This window comes from Protopterus annectens, chromosome 1.part2, assembly GCF_019279795.1.
Source record: "Protopterus annectens isolate FY-2018-M chromosome 1.part2, PAN1.0, whole genome shotgun sequence".
NCBI classification, from domain to species: Eukaryota; Metazoa; Chordata; order Ceratodontiformes; family Protopteridae; genus Protopterus; species Protopterus annectens.
The window spans coordinates 774668231-774695027 of record NC_056727.1 but is presented as its reverse complement, the minus strand read 5'-3'; positions in this window follow the sequence as shown (position 1 = coordinate 774695027).

Here is a 26797-nt window from a genome sequence, read left to right as displayed (position 1 = left end):
AGAATGAGTTCCCCCCTGCTTGTTGATGTACCACATGACAGTTGTGTTGTCTGTTCGAATCAACACTAGTCCCGGCGAAGCAGATCCTTGAATGCTTTTAAGGCAAATTGAACTGCCAGCATCTCCTTCATATTGATATGCAAGTGAAGCAACTCCGGGGGCCAAAGGTCTTGAATCCATTTTCCTTTGAAATGAGCACCCCAAGCTGACTCCGAGGCGTCTGTCGTTAATATCTGACTTGCCTCTGGTTGGGTCACAGAGAGTCCCTTGTTTAGGTGACATTCCTGAGCCCACCACACAAATTCCTTCTGGATGCAAGGAAGAATCTGAATGACAGTGTCCAAATCGTGGCTGTGTTGAGTCCAAACGCTTTTGAGATACCATTGTAGCTTCCTCATATGCAGTTTGGCATTGGGAAGTACTAGAATGCAAGATGCCATGAACCCCAAGGCTTGAAGGACTGTCCTTGCAGTCAGCCTGGACAGGACTGATAGCTGTAGGAAGTACAGGTGAAGATTTCTTTGTTTGTCCGGGGTAAGAAATGTCATCTGAGTCGCTGTATTCAGACTCACACCCAGAAAACACATCTCTCGTGAGGGTACTAGACTGGACTTTATTTCGTTCACAGAATACCCCAGGCATCTGAAAACTGTCATCACACACTGCAGATGTCGAAGTATGCGTGCTTGTCTTGAGCCAGTATCAAACAATCGTCCAGATAAGGATAAATCTGAATTCCCCGTAGTCTGAGAAAAGCTATTACTGGAGCCAGGACTTTCGTGAATACCCTGGGCAGTAGACAAGCCAAAGGGCAATGCAGAGAACTGATAATGCAAATTCCCAGTCCGAAACCTCAGGAATTTCCTGCAACTGGGCCTGATAGGAATGTGGAGTTAGGCCTCCTTGAGATCCAAAGTCACCATCCAGTGATCCCTGCCCAGCATAGGCAACAGCTGTTGCAGTGTTAACATCTTGAATTTCGGAATTTCTAGAAAGGTGTTTAGAATGGATAAATCCAGAATGGGCCTCCAAGTATTGCCCTTCTTTGGCACTAAGAAAAGACGGGAATAAAACCCTGTGCCCCTTTCCGCAGAAGGAACTTCCTGTATTGCTCCCAACTGGAGCAGAGAAGAAACCTGTGCCTGTGCTTCCAATTTTTGCTGATGAGGCACATCCGCATACCGTTGAAAGGCGGAAAGTGTGAAAATAAAATTTGTAGCCTCGAGTTACAATGTCCAACACCCATTTGTCCTGGGTAACCAAATGCCAATTCCCGGTGAAAAGTCCCAGTTTTCCACCCAGAGGAGCTGCCAGCAAAGCAGAGTCCGCAGCCGAAGACACAGGTCATTGGGTCTGCTTCGAAAGGACTGACCCTTGCCCTCCCAGCAGAAGGGGTAGAGGAACTGAAAGACCTAGAAGTAACAGGGCCCTGAAAGGAAGCCCTACCTCTACCATGCCTCGACTTGCCTCTAGAATGAAAATCCGAAGAGGGAAACGACCATCCCTTAGCAGGCCAATTCCTATTGAACTTAGGCTGAACCTGCAAAAGTCCTTAACTGTCTGCATAGATTTAGCTTTTTCCTCCATTTTTCAAAACTAATTCCACAGGAGGGCCAAAAAGAACATCAGACTGCAAAGGAGCATCCATAATACGAGCTTTAACATGCTCCGATAAGGACTGACCTTTAAGCCAGGCATGTCTGCGAACAACAGAACTAGTAGCAGCCACCCTGGAAGAAGCTTGTAAAGCATCAAAACCACACTGCAGAGAATGCTTCCCAACCTGGTCTGAAGCATGCACTAAATCCTGAAGCTCCTTACAGTCAATACCTTCAGCTAAAGCATCCACTTTACATTTCAATTGACTTAACAAAAATTCTGATACTTGAGCATATGAAACTGACAATTCAAAGCCCTCATAGCCAAAGTAGAAGAGGTATACAGTTTTTTACCCCACCTATCCAGGGCCCTAGCATCTTTGTCCAGAGGAACTGGATTCTTAACCACAGAGGCCTTAACCCTTGGGGCCTTGAGAAATAGTTTCAGGATCAGCTCTAGGGCTCTTAAACAAGTACTTGTGAGCTTCCGAACCCTGTAGTATCTATCTGGTTTAACAGGGCAGGAGGCAGAGAATCTGGGTTAAGGGCAGCCTCAGAAAACACATCCTGAACAACATCCAGTACAGGAGGAATAGCCAAGGGCCTGTGCTGAGGCAAAACAAAATTCTCTCAGCCTTTTACGAGAATCAGAATAACCCTGGCCCTCCCTTTTGAAATGTCCCCCCATGGAATGCAAAGTTTCAGAGAAAGGAAAAGCTTCTGGAGGGGACGAGAGGAGAAGCATCCTCAGCTTCGAATCAGAATAGGAGGGAAATCGAAGGTCTTCCACAGAGGAATCTGACTCAATGGAAGACTGAACCAAACCCTCCAACTCCGTCTCTACCCTGGGCCTCTTCTGAGGGGGAGGCATGGAACCCCTAATTAAAGTAATCAAATCCTCAGCCATCTTCAACATGTGCTTCCTAGGAGCTGGACCCTGGGAAAAGCACCGAGGGGCAGATTTAGACTTAGACTGGCCTCTGCCTAGAGAAGGAGGAGGCTTAACCACCCTACGAGGGGAGGGAGCCACAGACAACAGAGGAGCACCCTCAACCTGGCCTAACAAAGGAGAAGCCACCCCCTGTAGCAACAAAGGCTCCCCTTGACACTCAGGCACACTGTCAGAAAGAGCCACTGAAGCAGCCAGTGGTTCTACAGGACTGACGTCCGGGCGACGCCTCATCCTGCTTGGACATAAAGACTTTTCTCTGCGCTTCTTAGAAGAGCCAGTCGTCGGAGAATCCGACGGCATGTTGTAATTACAACGGTTACCAAACACCAGCCTAGCACAGTCCAACCGACGTTTAATAGTACGCTTATTAAAAGTAGCACAAAAGCGACACCCAACAACGTCGTGCTCAGGCCCCAAACAAGGAATGCAGAGTGAATGGTAATCCCTATGAGGAATCTGTTTCCCACAAGAAATACAGTTATTAACTTTTTCTGACATCCGACAATACTGAGACAAGAAAAAGACAAAAAATAAAATGTCCCCAATGGGGTACTTAGCCCAACTTGGTCTCCGGTCTGAAATTCGAAAACCGACAATTCCAGAACGCCGAACGGCACTTGCAAATTCTGCTTCTGCTCAGGACCATGCGGCAAGAAAGACTAAAGTTATGGTGTCGGTCATGCGCATTTATACTGACACCACGTCAGTCTCGAGCGCCATGACCGACGCCATATCTAGCCCTTTGGTATTCGGGCCGATGGAGGGCAGCGGAGTACCCACTAGTCAGGACTGCAGCAATGGGAGACGACGAACATCCACTCATTGAACCTTAAGAAAAGGTATGCTACTGTGCACAGTCACTCTACTTTATACTATAAAATCAAGGCAAATGTCGACATTATCCAATTTACCCTGACAATTCTTAAAAGGATATAGAATTAAAGCTGGGGTTAGTTACAGATGAAACAGGAGAGGAAATGAAATGCTCTTTTATAGATTTGAGTATTTCTCAAAATAAACTTGACTTTAGTTGGGGGGGGCACTAACTGGAGAGCAATATACAACTGTTTAGTCCTGGTGATGTACTCATCAGTACAGAGGTTTGACTAAGGAACTATACAGCAGAAATGTACTAATACACTCACTAACATTTGTTTAAGTTAATGCAAGTAAGGTATTTTACTGTCTAGACACTTGGAAGTTAAGCACCTACATTAGTCTTTAGTCTCTTTAGTTGCAGGACAAGTGTCTGTGGGTGCCCAGTGCTCAAGAGAAACAACTGAAATTTCTACTGCTTGATATGGGGGGCAGAGACCTGCTTGACCTGAAGGATGGTTTGGATTAATTAGTATTTAGTCTTTTTAGTTGCAGGACAAGTGTCTGTGGGTGCCCAGTGCTCAAGAGAAACAACTGAAATTTCTACTGCTTGATATGGGGGGCAGAGACCTGCTTGACCTGAAGGATGTTTTGGGTTAATTAGTATTTAGTCTTTTTAGTTGCAGGACAAGTGTCTGTGGGTGCCCAGTGCTCAAGAGAAACAACTGAAATTTCTACTGCTTGATATGGGGGGCAGAGACCTGCTTGACCTGAAGGATGTTTTGGATTAATTAGTATTTAGTCTTTTTAGTTGCAGGATAAGTGTCTGTGGGTGCCCAGTGCTCAAGAGAAACAACTGAACATGAGACAGATGCTGCACTGCTTCAACATGCTAAGTGCATGTATGCTGGCCACAGAAGGAGCTAGAGCTAGGACAGACTGTGAAACCTTGATACAAAGACAGGAGAGGGATGCAATGACACCAGATGGATTGAATACAGACACAAGTGAGGGAAGCAGTGACACCAGATGGAGTGAATGGATAAAGAGACAGGTGAGGGACGCAGTGACACCAGATGGATTGGATGGATACAGAGACAGGAGAGGGATGCAGTGAGACCAGATGGATTGAATGGATACAGAGACAGGAGAGGGACCCAGTGACACCAGATGGATTGAATGAATACAAACACAAATTAGGAATGCAGTGACCCCATATGGATTGAATGGATATAGAGACAAGAGAGGACACAAGAGAGGGATGCAGTGACACCAGATGGATTGAATGAACGCAAAGACATGAGAGGGATGCAGCAACACCAGATGGATTGAATGGATACAGACACAAGTGAGGGAAGCAGTGACACCAGATGGATTGAATGTATACAGAGACAAGAGACGGATGCAGTGACACCAGATGGATTGATTGGATACAGAGACAAGAGAGGCATGCAGTGACTCCAGATGGATTGAATGGATACAGAGACAGGTGAGGGGATGCAGTGACACCAGATGGACTGAATGGCTGCAGATACAAGATAAGGATGCAGTGACTCCAGATGGATTGAATGGATACAGAGACAGTTGAGGGATGCAGTGACACCAGATGGATTGAAAGGGATGCAGAGACAAGAGAGGGATTCAGTGACACCACATGGATTGAATGGATACAGAGACAGGTGAGAGATGCAGTGACACCAGATAAATTGAATGGATACAGAGACAGGTGAGGGACACAGTGACACCAGATGGATTGAATGGATGCAAACACAAATTAGGGATGCAGTGACCCCATATGGATTGAATGGATATAGAGACAAGAGAGGGGCATAAGAGAGGGATGCAGTGACACCAGATGGATTGAATGAATGCAGAGACAGGAGAGGGATGCAGTGACACCAGATGGATTGAATGGATGCAGACACAAGTGAGGGAAGCAGTGACACCAGATGGATTGAATGTATACAGAGACAAGAGATGGATGCAGTGACACCAGATGGATTGAATGGATACAGAGACAAGAGAGGCATGCAGTGACTCCAGATGGATTGAATGGATACAGAGACAGGTGAGGGATGCAGTGACACCAGATGGACTGAATGGCTGGAGACAAGAGAGAGATGCATTGACTCCAGATGGATTGAATGGATACAGAGACAGTTGAGGGATGCAGTGACACCAGATGGATTGAATGGATATAGAGACAAGTGAGGGATGCAGTTACATCAGATGGAATTACTGGATACAGAAGCAGATGATGGATGAAGTGACACTGGATGGATTGAATGAGATTAAGGGTAGAGTGTTAGGTGAAGCAGGTTATCTCCAACTGACTGGAGTGGCAAACAAAATAGGCTGTTAGGGCAAGTTGTTTTTAATGGGGGGGGGGGGTAATAGCCCACACACCACAATGACACACTAGAGAGGTTAGAACTGTTGAGAGCTGCTATGGTAAGACAAAATATTGCTACAATTTGTTATGAAGTGCAAGCATAGGGAAAATTATGTGTAATACATTTGACTAAGTTAATTTAATTTAACTGAAATTTGATTTAAAAGAGAGATAACAGCCATTGGAGATAGTAGAAAAGCCAAGTAGAGTAACAGGCCTCTGGATTAAATAGATTGCATTAAGTTAAATGAATTAAAAATTCAGTTCAAAGGAACATTACAGCCAATAGGGGTAATAGATCCTTGGAAAGGTAAGAGTGACATAAGAGCCTTAGCAAGGCAAAGTACAAAGGCATGAATAATATTTACAGGGACAGTTTTGGACAAGAAGAACTCCTGATTTACAATAACTAGGAGTAAAACAAAAAGGCATAATGATAGTCGCAATCAGTAGTGCCCTGGAAAGGTCAGGGCTATGAGGACAGCCCAGCTGGAGACAGCACAAGCAGAAGATAGAGAGAATAATTAACAGCAATAACTCATGGCGAACAGTGATCAAGGAGGAAAGCAATGAAAGTAAAGAACAGCTAGCTAACAACAATGCTATGATGTCACTAACAACGGGAAAAGTTCAAGCACGGAAAGAAACCTTTGTGCAGAGTAATGCCTGGGAAAACGCAATAATTCAGGGACAAATTACTATAGATACTAACACCAGCGAGTCTGATATAAATACAAGATGGTACTCAGTAAGGTGCATTTACCTTCCAACAGGAGGATTTGGAGAAACACAGCCTTGACTATGTGCAGTAGAAACACTGTGAGAGTTAGCAGATTCAGTTCCTATTAGGGAAGAGGGTGAACTTATATGTGGAAGAAGTCATACTAGTTTACTGCAGAACACTGCCCAAAGTGCATTCAGGTCTCAGCTTGTAAAACTACTTGACAGAGGTTTTCTCCTCTCTCATACTCTCTCTGTCTCTCCGTGTTGCATTGGGCTGCTTAGTAATCACTAGTTTGGCAGAATATATAGTAGTACTTGTGGCAAGACGTTTCCTATCAAAGCAGGAATTAGCCATTCAGTAGACATACACAGGAATGGCCTGGAGCAGAAATGACCAGGACAAGATGGCTACTGTTACTCCTCTCACCATGAGAACTCAGCAACTACAGTCTCAACACAGATCCAAAAAAAGCAGGTCATGTAGTCATCTCAAGTATTATTCAGGACTCTAGTGGTAAGATTTGTTGTGGGTAATAACAGATCTGCACTAATGCATAACAGTTTTTTTAATTAAAACTATACTTAGAACTGGTATGGGCTGCTGTGGTGCAGTAGTTAGCGTTGTCGCCTCACAGCAAGTGTTTTTCCTGTTTGATTATTGGCTGGAGCACCTTCTGTGTGGAGTCTGCATGTCCTTCCTGTGGTCGAATGATGTCTAAAGACATGCAGGTAGGTGCGTGGGTGAATGGGTGTGCTTTCTTTGAAGGTTGGGTGTTGGGCTGGCAACTTGGCACTGTAAAAATCCACTGCCAATCATTAGCAGACCAGAGTTCTGCTGTGGTGACCGCTAACTGGGAAGAGCCAAAAGACTTTTTTTTTTATACTTAGAACTGATGACTGAGCATCATGTTGATCTATTAAATCCTTGTATAGAGAAAACTTTACCGTGGATTCATAAGCAGATCAACAAATTCACCAAATGTCTAGTCAGGTGAGACAATAGATCCATCAAGTTATATACCAAGAAAAGGAAGCTCGAACCTTATATATGGCTTGCCATTTTCCAGTTCATAAAAAAAAGAAGTTATGTACTTACCACATTATTCCAACTGTGTTGTCCATTTTTCATTCTTTTTCAACTAATGGGATTGGATTTGACTCAGCTGTTTTACTAGCTCATGGCCACCAAGAAACTCTCAAGCTCCTTCCCTACCGATAATGCACCACCCCAACATCCCTCAGATCTTCTTTGCATCTTAATGGGAAGCCTATAAAAGAAAGACAATCCCGAGAATTAAGCAAGCTCTGCATGGTGTGCAGGAATAGTGCAAGAGCTGCTGCAGGCAATATAGCCGACGTACGATCCAGGAATGAGCTCCCGGGACATGCACGAGTACTCCTGGACTATTCCTGCACAGACACAGCCCCTGTATGCTAATTACCTCATTTCATGGTGAAAAACATGCAAATGAGGTGAATTAGCGATCCAGGAAGCAGGCAGGCATCCGTGCAGGAATAGTGTAGACTGCAGAAATGTATTGAGCCAGTAGCTGAATACATTCCTGCAAAAAAACAAAACGGAAGCATGACAGCTCATAAAAAAGTATGTATTATAAGGGTTAGGCATGCCAATGACCAAATATAGGCCAAAGGCATGAAAACTAGTTCCAAAATTATAAAAAAACCCCTTTCATTTTGGCCGATTTTGGCTGTTTAATTATAGGGCAGCAGTGCGCAAATGGAATTGGCCCAAAAATAAGAATAAAAGCTGGAAATAAGCTTTTAAACCAAAGTCATCATTTTGCCATAATAGTCAATGGCATGCATAACACAACAAGACCATGGAATAGTGGTTGCTAAGGGGGAAGGCTGAGTGTCAGTTTTGTAACCATGCAATAGCAGTCAGTTCTATGCAAATGACAGGAATGATACTGAATCAAAGATTTCCCCTCAGTGCTAGCTTGCACCCAACCATGTAGGTGCAATAACACCATGGTCTAAGCCTAAGAGATAGAAGACCTCATGAGAGGGAGTGTCATGACTGCTGTAAGCTTATTGGAGCACAGTGGCTCGTGTTTGCCCTTAGCTAAGCACAGCTAAGGAAGGGGGTGTGTCTGAAGCTGCCTAGCAGTATTTACATTTCCTAAACAGCTGTGAGCACCACACACCAGGTTTTAAACAAAAAAAAAGCATCTCCATTCACATCTGAGCACTAGGTTTGTGCGGCGTAGCAGTAGGAAGGTAATCAAGAAGAACTACCATAGCTGGCAGTTGAAATAGATCAGAATCAGCCAATTACACAGGCAGCAGCCCAGCCCAGCATGGCACACTACTATACACTATGCAAACACCTTTCACTCTGACTTTTCCCACAAACTCTACACCACTGGTGTATACAAATGGGGAAATTTTACCTAACAAAACCAACAAAATGATAGGGGCTGCTGTCGCTCTCATAAATCAATATGTGGAAGAGGCTAAGGGTCATGAGGATGAGAATGCTGATGACCAACCCACAGTGAGGAGAAGACTGTATAGAAAAAGGGTAACCTACCAGAGGCTACATGAGCTGGAGATAGTGGAGCACTATAGGGTGGACAGGAACCTCCTACAGCAAATTGTTGAGCTGTGCCGGCCACACCTCACACACAGAACCAACAGAGAGGAACCCATCCCAGTGGATACCAAGATATGTATAGGCTTAAGAATACTACCCATAGGTACCTTCCAAAGGCCAACTGGGGATATCATGGGGATCTCACAGGCATCAGCATCCAGGGTACTCCACCAGTTCCTGGATGCCATGTCAGCACATGCCAGTGAGCACATATATTTCCACAACAACCGTGAGGTGTTGACCAGCAATACGCATCTCTTCCACCAAATAGCAGAATACCCTGAGGTAGTGGGTGCTATAGTCTGTAAGCACATACACATCAAAGCACCACCTTGTGAGTGGGGTAAGGTCTACATCAACTGCAAGGGCTTCCCCTCCATCAACTGCCAGGTCATGTGCGATGCCCAGAGCATAATAATGAATGTGTGTGCTGGCAGCCCTGGAAGCTATCACAAACACCCACATCTGGTATATGACGCAGCTGTACCAGAGATGTGCCAGTGGGGAAATCCCATATGGCCACCTAGTGGGGAATGCTGATTACACACTAGAGCCATGGCTGATGACACCCATCAGAAATGCACACACACCTAACAAAAACTCCATAATGAGGCACACGCACAAACCAGAAATATTAATAGACTGTGTGTTCGGGATGCTCAAGTCACAGTTCTGGTGCCCAGACATATCTGGTGGAGCCTTGCAGTACTCTCCAGCTACATGTACCCAAATTTTCATTGTACATGCCATGCTAGACAATATAATCCTGTGGAAACAGCTGCAGCAGGAACAGCACAGGGCAGGGCCACACAGCCCCCCTCCATTGCAAAGGCCATCACAGGTACAGACTGACTCGGAGGAGGAGCAACCTGAGCCTGTCCCTGTAGGCAGAAGGAGGCAAGCCCAGTATGTCCAGGCTTTGGCAAAGAGGCAACGCATAGCACATACACTGATAAGGTAGGAACCCAGAGAATGACACCTCTCTCTGACTCGCACATACAGTAAACGTGATCTCAAACATAACACTACTTGTGCTTAACCATGTATAGGAGTGTACTATGTGCACCCAACATAGTCAGGCCCCCAGCACCATCCTCAATACTGGCACAGCCACAAGTAAGTCACTCTCCCTATCAATTGCTAAATGGAGTAGTATGTTATGCTACTTGTATCTATGGTATGGATGTGAGCATGCAAGGGAATTGTGTGGCTGAATGGGATGGCAGCAGATAGTAGACACCTATATGGGCAGAAGGAAATCCATAACAAATACTAGTGTCAACATAGTAGACAGTACTAGATAAGGTGACAACTACCACTGCAGGACATGTGGCAGGCCAAATGTGTGTCCATAGGACACACACACATGCATGTCAGTGAGGCTCACATACCCAACAACAGTCTCAGCCAGCAGGACAGGTGTAAATAACTACAAAGAAAATCTGTGCTAAAGCCACTGATTGATGCCAATGGAGAACAGCCCCCCTCCAGATCTACACAGACAGACTACAACAGGTGGATGAAGGGTAAGAAGTCTGAAACTGAAATGTAGGTCAATAAAACCTAAGATTTGTTCTCCACTGATGTGCCTCTAGTCTGCATGATAGGTCAGAATACAGAATGAAATGGAAGCCAACAGAGTACCTGAAATACCAGTACAGTCATAGCAAATGTTTACAGTTGTCAGGTGTGCCCCCCCACAATCTTAAGTAGAAGTGTAGTAACATGTACGTGTGGGTATAACAGTTGAGCACAGATTACTTGAGCTGCCCAAATTAGCAGGCTAGATTCTTGCATGTGTACAATATGCAGGGCTCTATGTGTTAAGTTGTTGTGTGTTGTATATTGTGTGGACGTGGTCAGCATGTATGCATGGAGGGTTGTGTCCCGGTGGCCTGTGGCCAGTACTGTTGATGACAGGGCCAAGTTCTGACAACTAAAGTGCCAAACACAACGCATCCCAGCAAGACCCAGTCCAGCAGTAATCCATATTATTCTTTGGATGTAATATCTGTCACAATCTAAAAGATGGACATGGCATGAATGTGGGCCCAGACATACACACAGTACACAGGTGGAAGAACCCTAGACAGTGTATATAAAATGTAACTGTCAAATGGACACCCCTTTGGAATTGTACATACAGGTTAGCAGCATATTAGTTGCCTGTGTAGTATGGAATACTGATGTAGTCTGGCCAAACACTGGCAGACCATGAAAGGCACAGTTAAGAAGTACTGAGAAACTGCTGATGTCCCCGCACAAGCCAGTATAATGGAAATGCCCCACGTATATTTGAGTAAGCTGCTAGAAGCTTCCATAGCACATATGATCTCAGCTCACCCCACCATCAGCCACAGGTTCATCACAGGTCATATCCCTGCTGTTGGGAATGAATACAGTATGACCCCCACTTCTGTATGGGAATACACACAGAATGCAGCATGCTGAAGAGGTGTCCCATGCAGGTATGTCCCTAGCTTTAAGCAGCACCCTGCCAGTATCCACACCAATGGATTAATAAGGACAGAAACTATTGCCATTAACACCTTGCACACCTACCCTGTCACCCTAGGGGAATCCAGTGTCTCACAGCCTGGGACTGCAGGAGTGACAGAATGCACTGGCCTGCTACAGATGGCCTGCATCACTAAAAAATGCCATACAGTCCTCTGTCAAAGGCCTGTGCCTCACCCGTAGTGCCAATGTATGCTATCTCATGGAGTCCCAAATAACGACATAACACAGTCCACAGAACACAAATGCAAGGCCATGTCAACAAATCCCAATAGCATGCCCACCATGTCCTACTGCATGAACTGTGGACCAACCCCTAAATATCACTGGGATGAAGGGATAACTATAGGGATACTTATCAGATATCGCCTGCATAATGTTAGGAAGAGGATAAAATAACAGGGGGGGGTAGAAGCATGGACGCCATGAAGTGTGTGAAGTCTGAAACTCTGATGTGTGTCCATACTATTCCTGCCTGCAAACCCAGGAATGAGTGGCTACAAACCTGCTCATACACCACAATGTGAAGGGGAACTGACCAGATATATGAGCCATGCCTCTGGGTAACCTGTGTGAATCTGTACAGCTGAGAAGTATGATCACAGCAGAATACGGCCATTCTGTTATGTCAGTAGATGTACAAACAGAGGATCCTCAGCCACCACACTACCAAGGTGCTGGATCATTTACAGAGATCCATCAGCAAGTGTCTGCTGCTCCCTCTCCAGAATAGCATGAGTGTGCAAGAATATGTAGGCTGCAGACCACAATACCAGACACAGCTTCATTCATCTTGTATTCCCCAGGAAATTACTGTGAGCAAATAAGTATATCTGTCAGTAGTTGATGACATAATACATCACAGTGTAAAACAGTACTTATGTCTGAATATGTCTGCTAACACCAAAACCATGTAGCACAAGTAGCACAAACATGATTAGTTATAGTATCTCACTATCCTTTGCCCATTGTGACTACATATTGTCAACCTATCTACAGATATCCTGCAGAAACAGGTTGCTAACTGTAGGTGTAGAACACAAATGCCTGCACTGGAGTACAAACTACCTGGAATGGATTCACACATTTAATACAGAAGGGTGATACTGGTCATGCTACAGAAATGAAGCTCATGTCTGACAACAGTGGACTATACATATCTGTCAGTTGCAAGTTTCTGTGCACACACACCACATTGCACAATAGTCATGCTTCGCACACACATCGGATAGGAATACACACATATATCCAAGGACAACACACTATAATAGGTCAAGCATTCACAAACAGAGATGTGGGGAAGAGAGAGACAGACAGTGACAAAGATCTTCCCATCATGAGGCTTGTCCTACCAACCACTCATCCAATTGGCCAATATCACATGATGTGCCAATGTCTATCACTTTAGACATTTGCTTCTGGTAGCTCTCAGCACTAGAGTGTCTGTAGTGCTTGTGATAACTGTGTAACATGACAGTATAAGTTATTATTCATCTAGCAGTCATATACACAGTCCTGTCAAATGTAAAGTTGTGTGTGACTGAGTGTTGTGTGTGTTTCCAGCGGAATGGTTTATGGCTCATTCACACACACTGCACTCACAATTGTCCTACTTTAGCTAGCATGCTGATGTCAGTCACCTTGAAATACCCCTTTGGACAAGGATCATCCCTATGATCGCTGTGTTGCATGCAATAACTGCTATGCTATGCATATGCTATGCTATAGCGTGACATACTAGTTAGGTAGGAGATCTAATTCCAGACAGGGAAACTGTGTGTGTGTGTGTTTGTGTGTGTAGGGATCAATGCTTCTAAGGCCATTCACAGAAACTACACCTCCCATTGCCCTACCTTAGCAAGCCTGCTGATGTCATTCTCCTTGAACAAACTTTGCGGCATGTGCGATAATTGCGTAATGCTATAGTGAAAAATACTAATTAGGTAGGAGTCCTAATCCCAGACATGACAACTGTGAAACTCTGTGTGTGGTTGTGTGTGTAGGAATCAATGATTCTGAGGCCATTCACAGACACTACACCTCCTATTACCCTACTTTAGCAAGCCTGCTGATGTCATTCACCTTGAAATACCCCTTTGGAAAAGGGCTAGTCCTATAAGCTCCATGGCACATGGGATAACTGAACAATGCTATAGTGTAGCATACTAGTTAGATAGGAGTTCTAACACTAGACATGGGAATTGTGAACCTCTGTGTGTGTAGGGACCAATGATTTTGAAGCCATTCACAGTCACTACACCTCCCATTGCCCTACTTTAGCAAGCCTGCTGATGGCAGTCAACTTGGAATACATCCTTGGACAAAATTCAGGTCTGTAAGCTCAGTGGTACATGCAATAATTGTGTAATATTATAGTATGATGTACTAGTTAGGCAGAAGTTCTTATCCTAGACATGTCAACTGTGAAACTCCGTGTGTGTGTTTGTGTGCGTAGGGATCAATGATTCTAAGGCCATTCACAGTAACTACACCTCCCATTGCCCTACCTTAGCAAGCCTGCTGATGTCATTCTCCTTGAACAAACTTTGTGGCATGTGCGATAATTGCGTAATGCTATAGTGAAAAATACTAATTAGGTAGGAGTCCTAATCCCAGACATGACAACTGTGAAACTCTGTGTGTGGTTGTGTGTGTGTAGGAATCAATGATTCTGAGGCCATTCACAGACACTACACCTCCTATTACCCTACTTTAGCAAGCCTGCTGATGTCATTCACCTTGAAATACCCCTTTGGACAAGGGCTAGTCCTATAAGCTCCATGGCACATGGGATAACTGAACAATGCTATAGTGTAGCATACTAGTTAGATAGGAGTTCTAACACTAGACATGGGAATTGTGAACCTCTGTGTGTGTAGGGACCAATGATTTTGAAGCCATTCACAGTCACTACACCTCCCATTGCCCTACTTTAGCAAGCCTGCTGATGTCAGTCACCTTGAAATACCTCCTTGGACAAAGTTCAGCCTTGTAAGCTCCATGGCACATGTAATAACTGTGTCATGCAGTATTGTGATATACTAGTTAGGTAGGAGTTCTAATCTTAGACATGACAAGTGTGTGCGTGCACACCTGTGTGGGTGTGGAGAGTAATGCTTCTGAGGCCATTCACAGTCACTACACCACTACCTTGAGATACACCATTGAAGAAGGCTTAGCCCTGTAAGCTATAAATGTGGAACAATGTAGTAGCAGTAACTTCACATACTATGGGTTTGAATATCATCTCTGGCAAGTGTTTATGTGTGTACCTCAAATATTTTGTTCCCAGTTACAGCCAGTACACATCTCAGAGCCTGACATTAGCAGTCCTGCAGATATCATCCACCTTACAAGTATCTATTGTGAAACCTAAACAATGTCAGGTCAGTGGTGCATGTGGTAAATATGTAACCTAATAGTCTGTAAAGGTTGTTAGATAGAGGTTTGAACCTCACCCCTGGGAAATGTAAATGTGTAATTAGGGTAAAATTAATTTTGGCATCTCTCACCTACTACATCACTCAATGCCAGTATTTACAAGGGCTAGTGATGTTCCTCACCTTAAAAGTACCTTTGGACAACAACCATCCAATAAGCTCCATGACATGTGCGATAAATGCTGTACACTGTAGTAGCAATACATAGTTAGGTAGGGGTTTGAATCTCAGTACTGGCAAGTGTGTGTGTGTGTGTGTGTGTGTGTGTGTGTGTGTGTGTGTGTGTGTGTGTGTGTGTGTGTGTGTGTGTGTGTGTGTGTCTGTCATCAGTATCCTGTGTGGAGGTTGCTGTGATTGTGTAATGACAGGATGCATTGTGGGGTGGGTTTTGCTAAATTATTATATTGAGGACCTACTATATGTCGCAATGTCCACCTTACAAGGACAACAGATGTCAAACAGTAGAGAGGCTGGTATTGACAATCCATACCCCTATATGTGACATTATGTGACATTATGGATCAGTGAACAATACGGGCAACCCTTGTATTACTCAGAGAACACTGTCCACCCATGTCTCATACACAACCACACTTGGCTAGGCGACAGCCACTATATTGGTAGTTCCCTGCATATTGCCCACAGATAGCAACCACAGTGTGATTGCAGTGAACTGGGTGTTATCCAGCAAGTAAAAGGACATGGCACCCTGTTCCATCCCTACAATAGGCAAATAAATGCTTACAGTGGTCCTTTGCTATGTTCCCCACTGGCCAACTGCAACAACTGGAGAATCTGCAAATGTAACCCACAAAGGGAATACCATGCCTTACACACATGCCCTGTATGGACAGATGCCACTTACTACACTGAATACCTCTATCATTCTGTCAATGTAAATGCAGGCATCACCTCACTTCCATAGCCAGGTCTCACCACATGAGGTCAGGAATGCCACATCAGATGATAACAATCTGTCCACACAACATGCCCCAGAGACCCCAAGTACACCTCCACATGTCACAGAACATACATGTGGGACATGCACACAACCCAGACACTATCCATGTTATGGAATATAGATCAAATACATGGCAAGCATTGCACAGCACTGGCCAACCACAGTAGTAACCCAGATGAGTGGATGGTGAATACAATACCCACCTATGCTGGCCAATCCAGGGACTACACTCTGAGCCACACTGGAAACCATTGTCATGTGGCCTGATGACAAGTTATTCCCTTTGCCTAGCCTTGTACATCCTTCTGGCACAGTCAACTACTACATACCTGTGAAGCAATAAACCCATGCATGTCAGTAATGGCAATTGTGTGCGTGTGTGTGTGTCTAGATTCATGATTTTGAAGCCATTCGCACTCATTACACCTCCCATTGCCCTACTGGCCATATATTAGCCTAATAAGCTCTGTGGCACGTGTGATAACTGTGTAATACTACAGTGTAGCAAATTAGTTAGGTAGGAGTTCTAATCCAGACTCTGACAACTGTGATATTGTGTGTGATTCACTGAGACAGTGTGGTTGTGTTTTCCTTGACACCTGCTTTTCTGGACAATCACATGTACTACACTTCCCTTATCCCTTCTTTATCACTGTTGCTGATATCTCTCACCTTCAAAGATACCTTTGGACAGCTCTCCAACATGTAAGCTCTGTGGCGCATGCAATAACTACATAACAATGTAATAGCAATACATAGTCAGGTAGGGTTTAAAACTCAGTACTGGTAAGTGTGTGTTTATGTGTGTATTATCATTGTCCTGTTGGGGTGATTGTATAATAACAGTGTCCATTGTAGTGCAGGTTTTGCCACATCATTATATTGAGGAGCTACATGTCTCATTGACAGCATTACAAGGCCAACATTTTCCAAACATTGTAGAGATTATTGTCTACAATCCTCAGCCATAAATGTGTACAGCCATGGGCAATTACCATGTGACAGTTTGGATTAGTACACAATATAGGCAACAGTCATAATGCCCAGATACCACTCTCCTCATATGGATCATGCACAAACATGCTTGGCTCTTACTCTCCTACTCTTTCCTTTCTTAATTTGTCTCTGTCTCTCTCACTCCCTCATGGTGGATGTGGAAAAGTACACCTGCTTTGCTTAGGCAGCAGCTTGAGTTTTAGGTTCATAGGTTCATAGGTTCATACTAGGCTATCTGCCCAAGGGCATTTATAAGCCTAGCCCATAGTTATGTGGCTTTCGCCACCCCTTTAGTTTGAATAAAAACTATGCCTATCATTTTTCTGTGCCTCTGTCAAGCAGTGACACTGAAGTAATCCCTGGGGTATATCTGCGATCTCCCATCCATTGGTCAAGATTCCTCTTGAACAAGGCCAGCGAGGTGCTCTGCCTCACATGTACTGGGATTTTGTTCCACAGCATAGGGAGTCTCTGGGTGATGAATCTGTCCCTCCAGCACGCTCTATTTATAACCGTGTCAAGGTTTAAGTCTCCCGCCCTTGTGGTTCTGAGGGATCTAGATTTTTTGAGGTGAAGCATATTCATCAAATCTGGGTTTGACATGACCTTATGTGTCAGGCACAGGTCACCTCTGAGCAAGCGGTATGAGACTGAATAGAGCTGGAGTTCTTTCAGTCGGGCAGCATAAGACATATTTTGAGACCCTTTATCCTTTTGGTGAGGAACTTTTCGGGCCTTTCAAGCTGCAGCAGGTGTCTGGTCAGATACATTCCGAACGGGGCATTGTACTCAATCATAGGTCTAATGAGTGATGAGTACAGGGGGCGATGACCTCCCTTGATCTAGATGTGAATCCCTTCATGATCAGGTGGGCGATATAGAAGGTTTTCCTAACTACTTTAGCAACATGAGTGTCAAACGAAAGGCTACTGTAACCTGGGTCCCCAGATCCCTGATGACTTTTTCTGTGCTCAGTGGATTGCCACCTATATGGTAGCTAGGGGTAACCTTGTTTTTCCCGAAGGGCATGACTATGCATTTTTTGGTGTTTAACTTGAGGCCATGGCTCTGGCACCAGTTATCCGTTTCTGTGAGGCCCTTCTGGAGGATATCTGTGTCAGATGTGTTTTCGACTATGGCGCCCAGTTTGCAGTCATCTGCAAACTTTGTCAGCCATAACCCTCCTGTGTTTGCTTGTACTTCAGAAAAGTAGATGCCGAACAAGATGCCTAATAAGCTCTGTGGCACGTGTGATAACTGTGTAATACTACAGTGTAGCAAATTAGTTAGGTAGGAGTTCTAATCCAGACTCTGCCAACTGGGATATTGTGTGTGATTCACTGAGACAGTGTGGTTGTGTTTTCCTTGACACCTGCTTTTCTGGACAATCACATGTACTACACTTCCCTTATCCCTTCTTTATCACTGTTGCTGATATCTCTCACCTTCAAAGATACCTTTGGACAGCTCTCCAACATGTAAGCTCTGTGGCTCATGATCAGCTGATGGCCTGTGCACGAACTGCAGTCCCCCAATAGCTAATTGCATATGGAACAGCTATGGTATTATTCCTATAGCCAATTGCTTGGAAACACACTCCTATAACTAAGTACTTCATGTGGGTGTTGGCCCTTTTCCTTCACTGCGAGCAGGACTTCTTGTGGGTGTTTGACAAACAGCATCACAGAGGGTAGTTGGATATATCTCTTACAATATACACTGTGGGGATAGGTCAACAAACAGGAGGGGGATATTCCAGACATGGGGACAGATGGTAAGTATTGTTGTTCTACAGTTGAAATAATGGTTTAACAGAGTTTGTGTGTATATGACTGTTTTACATGATTTAATATCAGTCATCATGACAGTGGTATGTGGTTGAGGAAACTCTCACCTGTAGGGCTATCTGCAGACTGGCTAGTGTTTGGAGTCTTACATGTGTTGTGTTACTCACACATTTCCTATCTTTAGAAATGCGCTCATATCTCTCAGAAGACATATGTCACAACAATCCCTGTTATACCAGTAAATGTATGGATTTATCACAGCAACATGTCAATAATGGGCCTGTGTTTGTGCCTCTGCCACAACTCGGTCAACCCTTGTATATATGTCATGCAGTAAGAGGTGCATATGTTCAGTATACCATTGTTTACTGACATCATACCTGATGCAGGAGGTCATTGTCCCTCTGTACTCATCCCTCATTAGACCCATTATAGAATGCAATGCCCACGTTTGGTATGTACCTGACAAGACATCTGCAACAACTAGAAAGGCCGCAGAAATACCTCACAAAAAGAATCACAGGCCTAAAGCAGATGTCTTAGGTAGACCATCTAAAGAAACTCCAGCTATACTCTGCCGCATATCGCCTACTCAGAGGCCTAACATACAAGGACATGCTCTACTTAAAGAAATCCCAATCCCTCTAAGCCACATGCTCCAGGAATCTTAACCTTGTCATCATGATGAATAGAACATGCTGGAGGGATAGGTTCCTGATGCAGAGACTCCCCATACTCTGGAATAGGCTACCCATACACGTCAAGCAGAGTGTCTCAATGGCCCTCTTCAAGAGTAACCTTGCCATTTGGATGTGAGATAGGAAATTCACCCCAGGGATCACATCAGTAACCCTGCTAGACAGGGGTCCAGGAAAGTAAATATTTGTGGGAAGCAATAGCCAGGGAATTGGTATGGCTAGGCTTGTATAGGACCTAGGGCCGATAGCCTAGTATCTACATGTGAACCTATGATAACAAGCCAATGAGGTATCAGATTGTTAGGCATGTTATGTATAGTAGGCCTTATATTTGAGGACAAAACCTGGACATTCTGTTGTAGTGTGCACAGTGTACTTATGGTGATTGTTGACAGAGTGTGTATTGTGAATATGTACCTTGCCCTGTGTACAGACTGTGGTAGATGCCATTGTTCTTTGTCTTGTTCTAACTGATGTTGCATGCTGCTCCAGTGTATGGTATATCGGCATACATGTTTGAAGGGCCAGACCGACACATGTCCCATACCACAGTCAGGCAATGGAATACACTGTGCATTGGCCCAGTATATGTAGGTTTAGTGTGTGAGTGGCACATATGAAGATGGTGTTGATATATATATATATATATATATATATATATATATATATATATATATATATATAAATACACACACACACACACACACACACATATATATATATATATATATATATATATATATATATATACATATAATACATATACATACACACACACCACATACACATACATGTATATATATATATATATACATATATATATATATATATATATATATATATATATATATATACATATAGACATATATATATGATTACGTATATATATATATATATATATATATATATATGGGTCTATATTACGTCAAACTTACAGGAGTCCGAACATTGTAGTATCAAACCCAAATGTTAGAAATACGAAAATAGTGAAGCCATGGCACAGCAATTTTTTTTCCCAATGAAGAAAACTGGTGAGTCGTTTGCGGGACTTTGCTATTTCCTCTACTGTGGTGTGATCTCAGAGTTGGTATATTTAAGTAGGGTGGTGTGGGGTGTTGGGGGCAAAGCCCCCCACATTAGTTTAAGTTTAAAGTGTAAGTGGTTTTTTTTTTTTTACCGGAACAGCGTTATTTTTCCCTGGGAAAAAATCACTCTTCTGTGTTTTTGTAATTCTTGGGTTTCGAACATCATGATTTGAAATTACAAAGTTCGAACTCCTGCGAGTTTGATGTAATATAGACCCTCCCCCGGATTTACTAATCTTCCATGCAGGACTAGCTTAGTCCTGCATGAAAGCGACCATTTAGGAGCAGGATGGCAGCGCACCATACATAATAATGAGACGTGCTGCCTGAGCTCCTAATCTTACATGGAGAGTGTAAGAGTACAGGGGGCGTGTCTGAGAGCAGAGGCCTCAGAATATACACACCCCCGCAATGCAGAACAGCAGAAAGGTGGAAGAAATGAGTGAGACCGCTCATAGGTGTCCACATATACCCACCAACAGTGCCCCATGTGTACAACAGCAACAGTACGTATAAATAAAATGAAGAAACCCTTTTATTTATTTTTTTTAAATCTGATTAAATCTAACCGTAGATGCGTGGGTGTGCCCATCACTTTGTTATGGTTAATGTAGCTTAAATGGCTGAAGAGGATAACAAGGAAGATATATGCAAGTGAAGTAGCATAGCAATAGTGTAGTGGGCAGAGCATTAGTCTTACAAGCAAGCATTCATGGTTCAAGTCCCACTGCAGCAGATTCCATTTTCCATGGCAAAGCACATTATGAGTAATAATTATGTTGCATAATCCAGTAAATAACATATTTTTATGAACTGGAGTACTGCAGTAAATGCACATGTGAGGTGTCAGTGTCATAATGAATAAGGCAGTAGTAAGCAGGTTTAATCAGAAATAAGCAGTATAAGTATATTTAAGCACTAATTAGCAGGTGTAAGCTCATTTGCGATGGTAAGCAATACCTACACTGGCTAAGCAATTCTAAAACTAATTGCTGCTCAAAATTGCCTTAATCACTCTGTATCCATCTCAGACCCAAGACCCCATACACCATAGTTAACCACCAAGCCATCACAGAAGTACAGAAAAATGAGGTATCAGCAAACAAGTACTCACCATAGTAAAACCAAACTGAACCTGTGAAAGGAACCAGTATACAGTTATATGTTCCATAACCCACTACATAACAAAAATATGTGAAATGGAGTACAGCAGTAAGCCCAGAAGTGAGGTGTAATTGTAATAGAGTGTTGAGGTCCCCAATAAAACACAAGGACCCCATAGAGTGTACGTACACATTAATCATGGATACCTGGCAGATATATAAGATGCAATGAATAAGAAATCAATGACCAAAAGGAAATATAATGCAAAGTCTAATGTAAGCAACGCTAAGCATTGCACAGACCAGCTTGGGAGGTGTAAGCAATGTGCAGACCAGCTAACTTAATGTGCCCAGTGGTATACCCCTTTAAACAATGCCAACCCTAGGTAAACAGGTTTTCCCATAGCTTAGCCTTTTCAGAACTGGCCAATAATGGAAAAGTGCAGGAAATCGGCCCTACTTAAGCCCAAGAGTCGGAAATATATCTCATATCTGGTTGTAGCTGCCCCTTTTAGGCACTATGGCAGCAAGGGGAGAAGGTGAGCAGCTCTGGTGCATCCAGGAGTCCAAGGTCATGGCAGGACTCCTAGTTAAAGACCATGCTCAGAGACTGCTGCTGGGCCAGTACCAGGGCTACCAATATAACTGACACACTCTGGCTAGGCTTATAAATGTCCTCAGGCAGATAGTCTAGTACCTACCTATGAACCTATAATTAATCAATGGGGCAGTGAAAGCTGACACACTCTGGCTAGGCTTATAAATGCCCTCGGGCAGATAGCCTAGTACCTACCTATGAACCTATGAATCTATAAGGCGGATGCCTGGGACTTTCTCGCCCATGATCTCACCAGTGCCACTGGTATACCCTGAACTGGTGAACAGGTCAGGCACCACTATGCTGACCTGAAGCGGCATAAGGGAGACATCTTGGAGGAGTGGCTCCAAGAGGATAGAGCATCAGGTGATGCTCCAGATGTGTGTAAGAATCACTCCAGTATGCGTGTAATAATTGCCAGCTCACTTATATCATGGATAGGTACGGCCAAATATTCCTCTTATGTCACCCACAGCTGCAGTGGAGTGACCCACCAAACATGAGGCCCACATCAGTAGCCTGGCAAGGTTGCAATGCGAGGCAGGTCAGTAATACGCATGCATTTACTGTCACAGGAAATAAAAATAAAAGTAGTAGTAAATTAATTGCTAGTATAAAACCTGTATTGTTCAAGGCAAGCACTGCATACACTACAGAATATGGCAGTAAGAGTCTCATACTGCTTGTAAGTCAATAAAAGTGTAATAACCTGACAAAACAGGTCTAACTGCTGGACTGCATGTGTATATCCTGGTATCATACGGTAATGTAGATATGCAATCATGTAATAGTACTAAGCTAGTAAGCACTGTAAAGCAGACTGTGCACCATAAATTGAATGTGTAGGAATGCCTGTATATGACAGATGTAATCCCCAGAGGCCATTTAGTACAACTGAGAGACACATAAACAGTAAACAGGGAAAATGCAGACAACAAAAGCCGAATAGCACATGCAACTGGGCTGTGAACTGCTGTTTTTTTAGCACACACAGCCACAGTTTGAATCTGGCTAGTGGTAGTAGTCTGCATACAGAATCATTCCCCACACCTGTACAGATATGTCCAGAATGTTTATTAAAGTGGCCCATATATGTTGCCTCTCAACCTGTCCCCCTGGGAAATCAGTGAGATGATCCTCAAAGTATAAGCAGCAAACAAAGAAATACAACTGATTGACACACAGCTATGAGAACAAAGGTGGCACACTAGCAACTCCCCAATACCTTATGTGACTAAGAAGCCATGTATTTCCCATTTACACCCCAACTTGTCAAGCTGTGGTCAGAGTGCGTACAGTAACAGAGTGAGGTGTATGTGCATAATAGTAATGTGGAATTTGGTACTGTGTGTGAGAACATTCAGGTAGCGCTAATAAACATTCCTCCCACAGGTCTGTCAGATACCAACACTATGCCCAGAAATACAATGATATCCAGTTGTTCTGAATAATGAGGTATTACACATCAGTGTCACCCACACTGTCCTACAACACAAAACTGTCTAGGACATCTGTATAAGAGTGTTGTAATACAAGGTCAGAATGCAAAAGCACAGGGGATTAATAAGACAGAAAACAGATAGGAGATATACAGTAATATCTATATAGCAGACACAACTGTGATGGACAGTGTTTAAGTTGCAGCAGACACAGCCTTGGCCTGAATCCTGGGAGTGGAATTAGGCTGCATACAGATTCATACACCACAACTGTACAGATGAGGCCAGAATGTCCAGTATATGTGCCCATATCTGCTGCCTGTCCCCCTGTCCCCCTGGTAAATCTGTGGGATGATCCCAGATGTTTAGCCAGCAAACAGGGAATACAAGTGATTGGAAAACATCTATGAGAACACAGCTGTCACTGTAGCAACCCCCAAAACTGTTAGGAGAGTAATATGTCAAGTATGTCCTATCTACACTCCCATGTTGTCACGCTGTGACCAGAGTGTGTACAGTAACAGAGTGAGATGTATGTGCATGATACTAATGTGTAATCTGGAACTTTGTGTGGCAACAGTCAGGTAGTGCTAACAAACATTGCTCCCACAAGTATGTTGGATACGAACACTGTGCTGTGAAATATAGACCATTATAACCTGTACTGGTACTGTTCACTCTGGTATTTTAGGAAATTGTGAGTGTTGCAGTTTCTCTGAATAATACAGTATCTCTGGTCACTGTCATCCACACTGTGCTACATAATATAACTGTGTAGGAAAGCATGTATATGTGTGTGTCAGGTCACTAAAAGTGGAAGAGGGCAATATTCTAGATATGCCCAGGCACACCAGCATGTGGTCAACACATAGCCAGAGTCTGTGCAGGATAGCATAGTGCAAAACATCAACCCGGAGTCCGGGAGTATGTTTACAGTTAGTGTTAACAAACATTCCCTCCACAGGTATACCAGGTAAGAGGTGTATACTGCAGGTAAAACCAGTTCATGTGTAACGATGATGACAGCCATATCACTGTCCAAACTAAGGCTATAGGGTAGTGTAGTAAGACTTGTAAGGTACAGATAACAGCACTGACTAGGAAAGTAATGTGGACTACAGGAATATACTAGTTGCTAATTGACATCTTTCTCTCCCCCCACCATATCTCCAGCAATAATCAACATACTCACCCCAACCAGTATGTAATGGCACCTATGTTCTGATAATGTCCAATTGTTTTATAAAATGTTAATGGTTCCCATGCGTGTGCTATATTGAATTATTCCAACACTGGTGGCATGGTGCCATCAGTGTACCTGCATGTTGTTCTTATTACCACTGTGGTCCCATATATGCATGAGTTCTGTTTGCTTTGCAACTATTCCGTATCTGGTGTCTGGGTTAATGGGAATATCTATGCATGCTATTATACCTAACCTTGGAATGTATTGACTATTACTAACCCGCAAATGATGATGAAATGTAAACACTATAGCATGCTTGGGAAGGCCGGTCCCAGCAGACCCACCTGTCCCACCTCAGCTGGCCATGGCACCGGGCACCAGCATGTCTGGGGCCCAACCTGGGACCTCCCTGTCTGTTGTTCCTGCACCGCCTTCAGGTAGAACTGCCTCAGGGGATGGGGGCATGAACAGGCACCTGTCACCCGTCGCCAGGTTGGGGTCATGGTGCGTAGAGCGATCAATGAGCAGTTTGGTGATCTTCTATGCCAGCTCAAGGGCATTTTGTTATGATTAGAGAGTCAGCCTGGCTCTGTGACTCAGCCCACATCACAGCCACCTTCGGGGCTGTGAAGGTGCAGTGGTGACTACCCATGGGTGGGGACCTCAGTCCCACTGTTACCACTAGGAGGCTTGTGGGCTTCCGATATCCCAACCCTCCCCATCAAGGTGCTTACCCCCCACATTTGTCATATACCATCCCTGTATGTGTCTTGTTTGTCTTGTCTGTTAACCTACCCAACCTACCTCCCCAAATATACCTACTACCCCTCCTCAACATCCCACTCTCACCTGAAAAAAAAAAAGTGCAATCTGTTCCCACAAAAAAAGCTCGCCCCATACATAGCTGTCCATTTTGCACAAGTGTCCACTGGACACATGTAATCCAGTCTAATTGGCATCACAACTTATTATTGTTGTCCTCACCACTTTCCCAAGGGTTTGAGTCTCCAAACCTACCTCAAAATTCAGTGTATATGCACAGCTGTTGCTGTAGAAGAAATGGGCAGCTATGGACTTTCCCTACACCCTTCCTGCACATCCCTAGCTATTTTCCCTACTGTCTTTCTCTCTTTGTGCCCCTTTTTCACCACTTTTCTATCAACCCTCTTTTCTTTTCTTTTAAAGAAATTAGCACGGGGTAAGCGGGAGTAAGCACTTTTAAGCAGCAGTAAGCGGGTTTAAGCTCATTTGCATGGGAGTAAGCAATACCTACACAGGTTAAGCAATACAAAAGCTAACTGAGTATAAGAAACTGTAACTGGAAGTTAGCAGTGGTTACCTCCGTGCAAACCCACGCAAACCCGCTTACAACTGATTTAAAGTGCCTTAATCACTCTGTATCCAATGGCCTGTATTCTGCCCAGCAACAAAATAAACAGCCTCTGCAAGGCTTGAACCCAAGACCCTGCATACCATAGACAAAGTGATTTACCACTAAGCCCTGCCAGATGCACATAACCCTGATGTTTTCACAAACATATCATCCAGCCCAGACATTAAACAGTACAGAGAATGTATTCCACCATTATGTTTGTGTATTGTAAATATATTAATATCTAAACAGATACAACATATTATATATATATATATATATATATATATATATATATATATATATATATATACATACATACATATATAAATATATCTGAACATATATAAATGCAAATGGTTACGTCAACACATACATATATCTACACCTATATGTCAACATATACAAGCAAGCTACATATATGTAAGCAGATATATATCTATGTAGGTATATACAGACATAGCTATATATATATATATATATATATGTAAGCATATATATATGTATATATATATAT